Raw genomic sequence first — 8,989 nt, 5'->3', positions numbered from 1 at the left:
GTGAACATTCCTCTTCATACCTTGACTCCCCAACTCTTCCAAATTCTCTTTCCCCAGCTGTAACTAATATTTACACTTATACTTTTAAAAAAAGATTTATCGCCTATCACACTTTTTCGCATTAGTGGGATTACATGAAACAGCATCTTACTGCCCTCCACCTTCAGGTAATATGTTCATCTTTTGTGGAAGAGGCGAGGAAGTGCAGCGGTAGACAGACACGTACGTGGACAAGTCATTTCAAGGAAGTACGAAGTCAGCTTAATGGCATTAGGGAGTCTTTGCAGTGACACCGGACAGCACTCCAAAATTTAACTTCAGCTCTTCTCTTGCAAAGCATTGGGTTGTCAGAAAAGTCATCATGCATTTTTGCATAGAAAAATACAAAAAAGTCATGACTTTTCTGACAACCCAGTATATAAAAGTTGACTTAAATGGATCATAGACCTAAACATAAGAGCTAAATCACTAAGTTTCTAAAAGAAAACACAGGAGAAAATTGCAACTTGGACTAGGTAAATATGTCTTAGGATACAAAAGCATGAGACAAATAAGAAAAAAATAAAGAACTGGATTTTATCAAAGTTAAAAACCTTTGCTCTTTGGGACCAGCAGTTAGCGTTAATGGCTATGTCGCTGGACTCCCATGTAGTCGACCACGGTTCGCGTCCCGGACCCGGTGGCTTAAAACTCACGCTGGGTGCATGTGTGTGTGTGCCCAAGATCCCAAGAGGAAAATGGAGGAGAAGGGATTGTGGCGTGGCCATTCCCCCTGGGGGTGATTTCTCGCTTTCTATCTGTCTCTCTCTGTCTGGCGAGCGCACGTGCCCTATAGCAAAAACTTCTCCAAAAAAAACCTTTGCTCTTTGAAATAATACCATTAAGAAAATGTAAAGACAGTCTAGAGACTAGAAGAGAATATTGGCAAAACACACATCTGAGTAGAGAGTTGTATCCAGAATATATATAAAGTTATTCACAACTTGGTGGGGGACAGTAGGTGGTGTGAAGGTTAAGGCGCCAGATCCCACATGGCCTCACAGTTTGAGTCCTGGACCTGGCAGCTTGAAAAATATGATAGGCCCAGGTGCATGCATGTTTAAAATCCTGAGAGGAGACTGGAGGAGAATGGATTGTGGCATGGTCATCTCTCCTGGAGAATGATTTCTTTCTTTTCCTGTCTCTCTGTCACTCTCTGGCAAGCACACATGCCCTACAGCAAAAACTTCAAAAAAAAAGGTAACTTACAACTTGGTAGTAAAGAGACAACCCAATTATAAAATGGGTAAAAGATTTGAATAAACACTTCACAAATGAAGACATACCAAAGGCAAATAAGCACATGAAAAAGTGCTTAACATCATTAGTCATTAAGAAAATGCAAATTAGTGTCACAAGGGGACATCATTACATACCTACCAGAATGATTCACATTAAAAAGACTAACAAAACCAAGAACTGATAAGGATGTAGAACATCTGGAGCTTTTATACATTGCTGGAGAGAATGTAAAATATATCCCATTTTGGAAGACAGTCTTGCATTTCTTATACTGTTAAATATATGTCTATTACGTGACCCAGGAATTCCACTCCTAGGTATTTACCCAAGAGAATTGAAAACATGTTCACACAAAGACCTAGAAACAAAAGTTTTAGTAGTTTACTGATAATAGCCAAAAAACAAACTAACAAAACAACACCCCCAGGGAACCAGCAGTTAGTGTAATGGCTATGTCGCTGGACTCCCACGTAGTCGACCATGGTTTGTGTCCCGGACCCGGTGGCTTAAAACTCATGCCAGGTGCGTGTGCGTGTGTACCCAAGATCCCGAGAGGAGAATGGAGGAGAAGGGATTGCGGCGTGACCATCCCCCCTGGGGGGTGATTTCTCGCTTTCTGTCTCTATGTCTCTGTCTGTCTGGCGAGCGCATGCGCCCTACAGTGAAAATCTCTAAAAAAAAAAACAAAAAAAACAACACCCCCAAACGTCCATCAGTTGGGTTAATGGATAAATTGTGGCATGTCTATTCAATGGGATACTACTAGCAATAGAAAGGACCAAAGTACCAGAGGCCAGTAGGTGACATGGTGGTTAAGGCACCTGGATCCCGCATGGCCAGCTATGTGGTTTGAGTCCCAGACCTGATGGCTTGAAAATCTTCCAAGAAGAGAATGGAGGAGAAGGGATTGCAGCATGTCCATCCTCCGTGAAGGGGGTACTTTCTCACTTTTTTGCTCTCTCTCCCAGCCGAGTGCATATATCCTATAGGAAACTAAGAGAGAGAGAAAGAGAGAAAGAGAAACCAGGCACAAAAAACTAGATACTATATGATTCCATTTATATGAAATTCTGGAAAATGCAAAGCTCTGGAAACAAGTGTGATCAGCAACTAGGAATCAGGGATGGGGCAGAGTGCAAGCTGGCACAAGGGAACTTTTCAGGGCAAAGGAAATGTTCTATAGTTCTTTCTTTAATTGCAAGAGGTTGTCTGTGCTTGCCAGAGAAAGACAGAGAGAGACAGAGACAGAGAGAGTGGGAGAGAGCACCTCGCAATGGGGCATGGTCATGCTGGAATCCCTTCTTCATTTCTCCATCCCGTTGGGATTTTAAGCACACACGCACATGTGTCCTGTATGTTCATCACGCCACTGGGGACATGAGGGATTGGGGTTCTTTTTTTTAAAAAAAAGATTTATTTATTTATTTAATTCTATCTTTTATTATTTTTAAAATTTTACCAGAAAAAAAAAATCAGAGAAAGAGAAAGTGAGAAAACAAGCCACCAGGCCCAAGACTCAAACCACAGTCAGCCATGTGGGAGTCCAATGCCTTTAACCACCATGCCACCTGCTGGCCTTGGGATTGGGCTTCTCTTAACCATCGGGATATGGAACTGGGCCAATGTTCCATATCTTGAATGTGGTAGTGATTATAAGATTTCATAGATTTGTCAAACTCATTGAACACTTTAAAAAGGTGAGTGTTATGTGATTGAATTATATTACTGAATTTACCTGGCTGGATTAAACCTGATTAAAAAAAAGAAAGGAGGGACCGGTGGATGGTGTAATGGTTACGTTGCTGGACTCCTACTTAGTCAACCACAGTTTGAGTCCTGGACCCAATGACTTAAAATTCACTCCAGGAGCATGAGTGTGTGTGCCCAAAATCCTGAGAGGAGAATGGAGGAGGAAGGATTGTGGCATGGCCAATTCCCCCCTCCCCCCGGGGGGGGGGGACCTCCCCCAGGGTGGGGGATGATTTCTCACTTTCTTTCCCTCTGTCTCTCTGGTGATAGTGTATATGCTCTATGGCAAAAATCTCTCTAAGAAAAAAAAGAAAAAGGAAAAATGAAAAAAAAAAGAGCTTAAGTATTTTGAAGTGGACTTTCTGGGCAAAATGGTAAGTCAATTAAAAATCTTAGAGGCCAAATTGAAACCCTGTGAAAGTTGTTGGAATCAAAATGGAATCATTTGTGTTGACTTGTGTTAAATCTTGACAAGCCAGGGAACGCCATGAAAGGGGCAGTTCTCCTGCACATATGCCTGATGACGAGAAGCTTCACAAGGACCCAGCCAGAGCCACAACCTTGCACAAAGGCCACTGTCACAGGACAGCTGCCCAGAGACTGGCTGTCTAACCTTGGATTGACATCCCCCTGCTATTTACTGATCCTGGTAGCCTAGGATAGTTATCCTCAAGCAACTTACATAACATCTCATTTTTCTTTCAAAAACCCTTGTCTTTCCTTCTCTCTCTGAACAGAACTATAGTTTACTGTGGCCAGGGTATTGCATGCGGCCGTGCTTATTCTTGAATACACCTCATCTTTATTTTCGAACATTCTCTCTCATCCAGTTATTTAGAGGCAGGTACTCCAAAATGGCTATACCAATTTATACGCTCACCTGTAAAATTTGAGGTTGCCCGCTTCCCTATACTCTTGCACATATGGATATAATCAGAGTTTTAGCAGCTTTGCCTATTTGATAGTGAGAAATGTTACGGTCCCTATACTTGCTGATGCATGCAGTATGCATGCTCTCTCCAAATCATCTTATGCATTGCCTACAGAGCAATCCTTCTTATGTCGCTGTGATGTCCTTACTGCCCATTGCCTCCGAAATCAAGCCTGGACCCTTTAGCCAGATAGCTAAGTCCTCCTTAAGTCCTCCTTGCTCTCCCCCTGCTGCTGCTGCTGCTGCTTTTTTTTTTTTTCCTCTGTGTGTTACCTCTCTAAGTCTCTATCTTACCACTCTGGGTAGAAAGGCTGATGGGTAAGCTTCTAGCTCAGTGGTTCTTGCTCCAGACTGCACATCAGAATCCTGGGAGTTGTTCAAGACATGATTGATGGGAACCAGCAGTTAGTGTAATGGCTATGTCGTTGGACTCCCACGTAGTCCACTGCGGTTCGCGTCCCAGACCGGGTGGCTTAAAACTCACGCTGGGTGTGTGTGCATGCATGCCCAAGATCCCAAGAGGAGAATGGAGGAGAAAGGATTGCAGCGTGACCATCCCCTCTGGGGGGTGATTTCTTGCTTTCTGTCTCTCTGTCTGTCTCTGTCTGTCTGGCAAGCGCACGTGCCCTATAGCGAAAACCTCTCCAAAAAAAAAAAAAGACATGATTGATGAAGTCATGTCTTTAGATATTTCATTTTAATTGGTCTGAGGTGTTTTATTTTGATTTTGCTTGTTTTGTTTTTTAGAGCCCAGGTAATTTTGATTTTTAAATTCACCATTAGGCACTTGCACTTGCCAGAGGAAGACAGAGATAGGGAGAGAGAGGAAGCACCCCCAGGGAGGTGTGGCCATGTTGTGATCCTGTCTCCATTTCTATCCTATTGGAATTTGGGGCACACATGCACAAGAGCCTGGGGTGTTTTCAAGCCACCAGGGCCAGGATTCTAACCATGTGGTTGGTGATGTGTGATTGGTTTCTGTAACCAGTAGGCCATGAGGCTGGTCCTGGGGTTCAGATGATTTCATGTTACTGCTGGCGTTGGGACCTACTGCTGTAGCTCACCTGGTGCACTAGCCAGAAAGAGCTTGTGCTCTCCGGCCTTTACGTCTTTGCTCACACCACTCCCTCCTCCAGGAATACCTGTCCTGTGCTTCCTGGCTGTCTAAAACCTCCTCAGCCTTTAAGGACTTCCTAAGGCCCAGCTCACATGCAACTCCACAGTGAAATTTCGCATGAGTCTTCCTATCAATTATAGCTTCTCCTTTCAGCATTTTGTAACTTCTTTCTGACATTTATCATGTTTTGCTTTGTAATATAGTTTTTTTTTTTTTTTAAAGGTTTTTGTCGTAGAGCTTATGTGTTCGCTGGAGAGAGACAGAGAGGGAAAGTGAGAAATCACTCCCCAGGGGATGAACTTTATGGACACTTACTGTATTTTTGTATCATTCTTTTAATATATCAAACCTATCATCAGATAATAAAGTTTGAAGTTTGCAATTAGGGTTAAGCATTTTGCACAAGTTCAGAAAATTCTGTGTGACAGTCTGTTAAGAAGGATTGAGCCCCAGCTGCAGTGGTGTACGCTGCTAAGACTCTGTGTTCTGCAGGCGAGGACCGCACGGGAGGCTCAGGTTTGATTCCCAGTGCAACCAAAAGACCAGAGCATGGTGGTGTGTGTCTTTTATCCCAGGTGGGAGGCAGAGGCAGAAGGATTGGGAGAGGAGACCCTGTTTAAAAAAGAAAGAAGCGATTGACAGGACTCAGCTGCTCTGATTCCTAGTCCTGGCTCTCGGCAGCAGCCCCTGCCGCCTTCCCGCTGTCCTCTGACTGTTCAGATAGTCAGTCTTTTCTGCCTATCCTTATCCAGTCCCCTCCTAAGAACTGAGGGACCCAGCTGAGAGTACAAATGGGGCTAACACCAAAATATCAGCAAGTTTCATGCCAAGGAAGCCAACTAGTCATTAAAAGTGGTTTTTTTTCCCCTCCTTCTTTGACAAATATCCCTCTATAATGACCTGGTAGGCTGAGTTCAAAGACAGAATTCTGATTCCTTGGAGTTGTGTTGCAGGAGCATGGCAGCTGGGTTGCCGTATGAGTTTGGGTCTTGCCTGAGTTTCTCTTTCTACTCTTGTTTTTTTTTTTTTTTTTTTTTTTCTGCAGGATTCACGTGCACATCTGTAGACACTTCCCTGCATGTCTAAGTTTTAGTGCTCCACTGCAAACCACGGTCCCCTGCCATCCCTGGGACCAGACACACGAGATGGTGGTCTATCTTTGGGGAACACCCTTGGAAGGAAAGAGACCAGAAGGCCCTGGAAGTGAGCCTGGAGGTTGACTGTGCAGGGAATCCCGGGGTCCTGGGCACTGGCACATGGGGAGAGATGGGCTCCTGGCAGGCTATTGATATTTCTGTGGCTTCATGGACTCCTTGCCCCGTGAGGAGCACTGTAGTTGCAGGAGGCCCAGAGTGGGGCTTCTAAAGCTGGAGTCTACATTGTATGGGTAGAAGGATGGTTCTGACCCCATCTCTCTCCCTCCCCAAGCCAGACTTTAAGCCTGTTGAGGACACAGGCTAATTTTCTTCCTTTCCAGAGGTTGTGTGGTTTAGCTGCAAAACAGATGAAAATTCCAATGAGGGCTAGTGGAATTGAGTCTTATGGAAATAACTAACCTCTCTGGCTTCCTTCTTTATCTATACAATGAGCATTGGGTGAGATAATTTTTAAAATCCATTATTTTATCTTCTTGTATGTCCCCTCATAGAACAGGTCATAATGGTGCTCAGATGTGTTTGCTAGGTTTGTTGCATACTTTGGTACAAAAGTCCAAAGGCTTTGCTTAGTCCCCTTCTCAGACACAAGTGTGTATAGGAGTGTGTTGGACACATGTATACACACACACACATGCACACACACCACCTTGTACCACTCATTCCCTCTTGGTCTGCAGTCACACCATCGATAAGTTGCACTGCTAAGAGTCCTAGGAGACATTTTCCTAGACACTAAGGCAGAATGATTTAAATCCCAAGACGTAACATTTAGTTTTGTGCCTTCAGACCTGGAAGACTAAGGAACCCCCAAGGACCTCACTTTCCTTAGAGAGTTGGTGCCCATGAGTTATTTCTATTATCACAAAGTTGCAGTTTTTATTTTTATTTCTGATGTTGATCCCTTCTAAATGGTGGGCAAACATTTCATTGTCTTGAGTTGATTAAGAACGGAGAGGAGGGGCAAGCAGGTGGCGAACTGGTTAAGGAGCTGGACTCCCATGCAGTGGGCCATGGTTAGAGTTCCAGACCCAGCGGCTTGAAGCTCACACCAGGCACATGTGTGTCCGTGTCCAAAATCCCAAGAGGAGAATGAAGGAGAAGGGACTGCTGTGGGCCATTCCCCATGGGGGTGATTTCTGTCTCTGTCTCTCTAGGGAGTGCACATGCCCTATAGCAAAAATCTCTTAAAAAAAAAAAAAAGGACGAGAGTAGACTCCTTTTACTTACACCCTGGCGTCTAGTAGGTGGGAGCTTGTGAGAGGCTGGGGCCGTACCTGAAAGGTTGAACCTCTCTACTAGGGCAGTGGATGCCTTTGTTCAAATCCATAGATGAAGAATGAGGGTTCACTGGGGCGAGGGGACGCCTAAACTGAATGGCACCATCTTCAAACTTCGTATTAATTTACAAGGGAGGCACGGCATAAATTCATAACATGTTAACACACACAGGACAAGACAATCCCAGAGTCACCTCAAGGCAGGGGTCTGTGGTCAGTAAGGCATTGATACAACGAGTTCTGAGAATGAAGAAAGCAGTGAAGTGGTCCCAGGTCTGGGGACGGGACCCCACAACCAGACACACCTGTCTAAGCTGTGTCCCTGCTTACTTACTTGAGGCATAAGCTGAGACAAGGTGTGCAGACCTTGTTTGAGAGGGTCAGGTGGAGAGCAACAACTGCGAAGAACAGGGACTGTTTATGATGGAGAGCGGCAGGATAAAGAACTGAAAAAAAAAAAAAAAAAAGAGGAAGATGGGCCAACCAGTGGTGGGGGTGAAGGTGGGTCCTGTGTGGCTGAACGCAGGGCTTGAGTCCTCGTCTTGAATTCTGCACCAGGCAACTTAAGAAACATGCCGGGTGTGAGTGCATGCCTGCCCGGAATCCTGGGAGAATAGAGAAGAGATGGCGGTATATGGCTGTTGCCCCTGGGGGTGCCTCCGCGCTGGCTCTCTCTCTCTCTCTCTCTCTCTCTCTCTCTCTCTGAGCCCACGAGCACACCTACACACACTTCTGTCTGAGGGAAGGAATTAAGACCAAAACAAAATAGGAATATCAATGAAAGCTATCTTTAACCTTTATCCCAATCATTCTCCTTGAAACTGACAGGTAGATACTTACAGAGGGCGCCCCACTCTTGGTCTGAAGAGGAACTACTATTGATTTTCCAATCATCTGAACCACGGGCAAGCAGCCAGGCGGGTCAGAGCTGCAAGGCTGGGCGGCCCTCCTCGGGCTGGGTCTGGCAGTCTGGTCTGTAGATGACTCCCGCTTCCCACTGTCCACCGCAGATATATGGACATGGAGTAGGGTCCCCTACACATCCTTAGGACCCGGCCTGTGCCAGCACTCCAGGAGGCAACCACATTCGCGTTCCAAGACCTTTAACCACGGGGTCTCCAGGGTTAGACGACTGGCACCCAGGAGGCACTTGACGGTGCTGAGTCTCATCTTCGCGTCCCTCATGTCCCCAGGGCACTCTGACCCCAAAGCGCGTTCCCCTCCATCTTCATGAGCACGGCTGTCCCTTATAAGGGCCTGGCCCCGCGGGGTGTCTCCGGCGGCTCAGCTGAGCAGTTGCTTTGCGAAGCCCTACTGTGTGCAGGTCCCGCGGGCCTCCGCGGCCCACAGCTTCCAAGGGCCGGGGAGGGGCAGCGCTCCTGAAGGAGAAGGGATGGGTAGAGCGGCGCACGCTTCCTCGCCCCTTTTCTGCACACGGGCTCCCGGGGAGGGCGCCTGAGTCTTGGCGGCTTTTGTC

At 46.0% G+C, this 8,989-nt stretch overlaps 1 long non-coding RNA gene across 1 annotated transcript; it reads right to left on the bottom strand.

Moving 5' to 3' along the window:
- Nucleotides 1-4,858: 4,858 nt before the first annotated feature.
- On the bottom strand, nucleotides 4,859-8,981 carry LOC102476699 (uncharacterized). Its single transcript, XR_334041.1, has 3 exons — nucleotides 8,353-8,981; nucleotides 7,847-7,958; nucleotides 4,859-5,690 (listed from the first exon to the last, which is right to left on the bottom strand). It is a non-coding gene; the product is annotated as an uncharacterized LOC102476699 (long non-coding RNA).
- Nucleotides 8,982-8,989: the final 8 nt, after the last annotated feature.

Source organism: Tupaia chinensis, unplaced genomic scaffold (genome assembly GCF_000334495.1).
Source record: "Tupaia chinensis unplaced genomic scaffold, TupChi_1.0 Scaffold000140_1, whole genome shotgun sequence".
In the NCBI taxonomy this organism is placed as follows: domain Eukaryota; kingdom Metazoa; phylum Chordata; class Mammalia; order Scandentia; family Tupaiidae; genus Tupaia; species Tupaia belangeri.
Note: the sequence above shows the minus strand (reverse complement) of the source record. Positions and strands in the feature narration are given on the sequence as shown.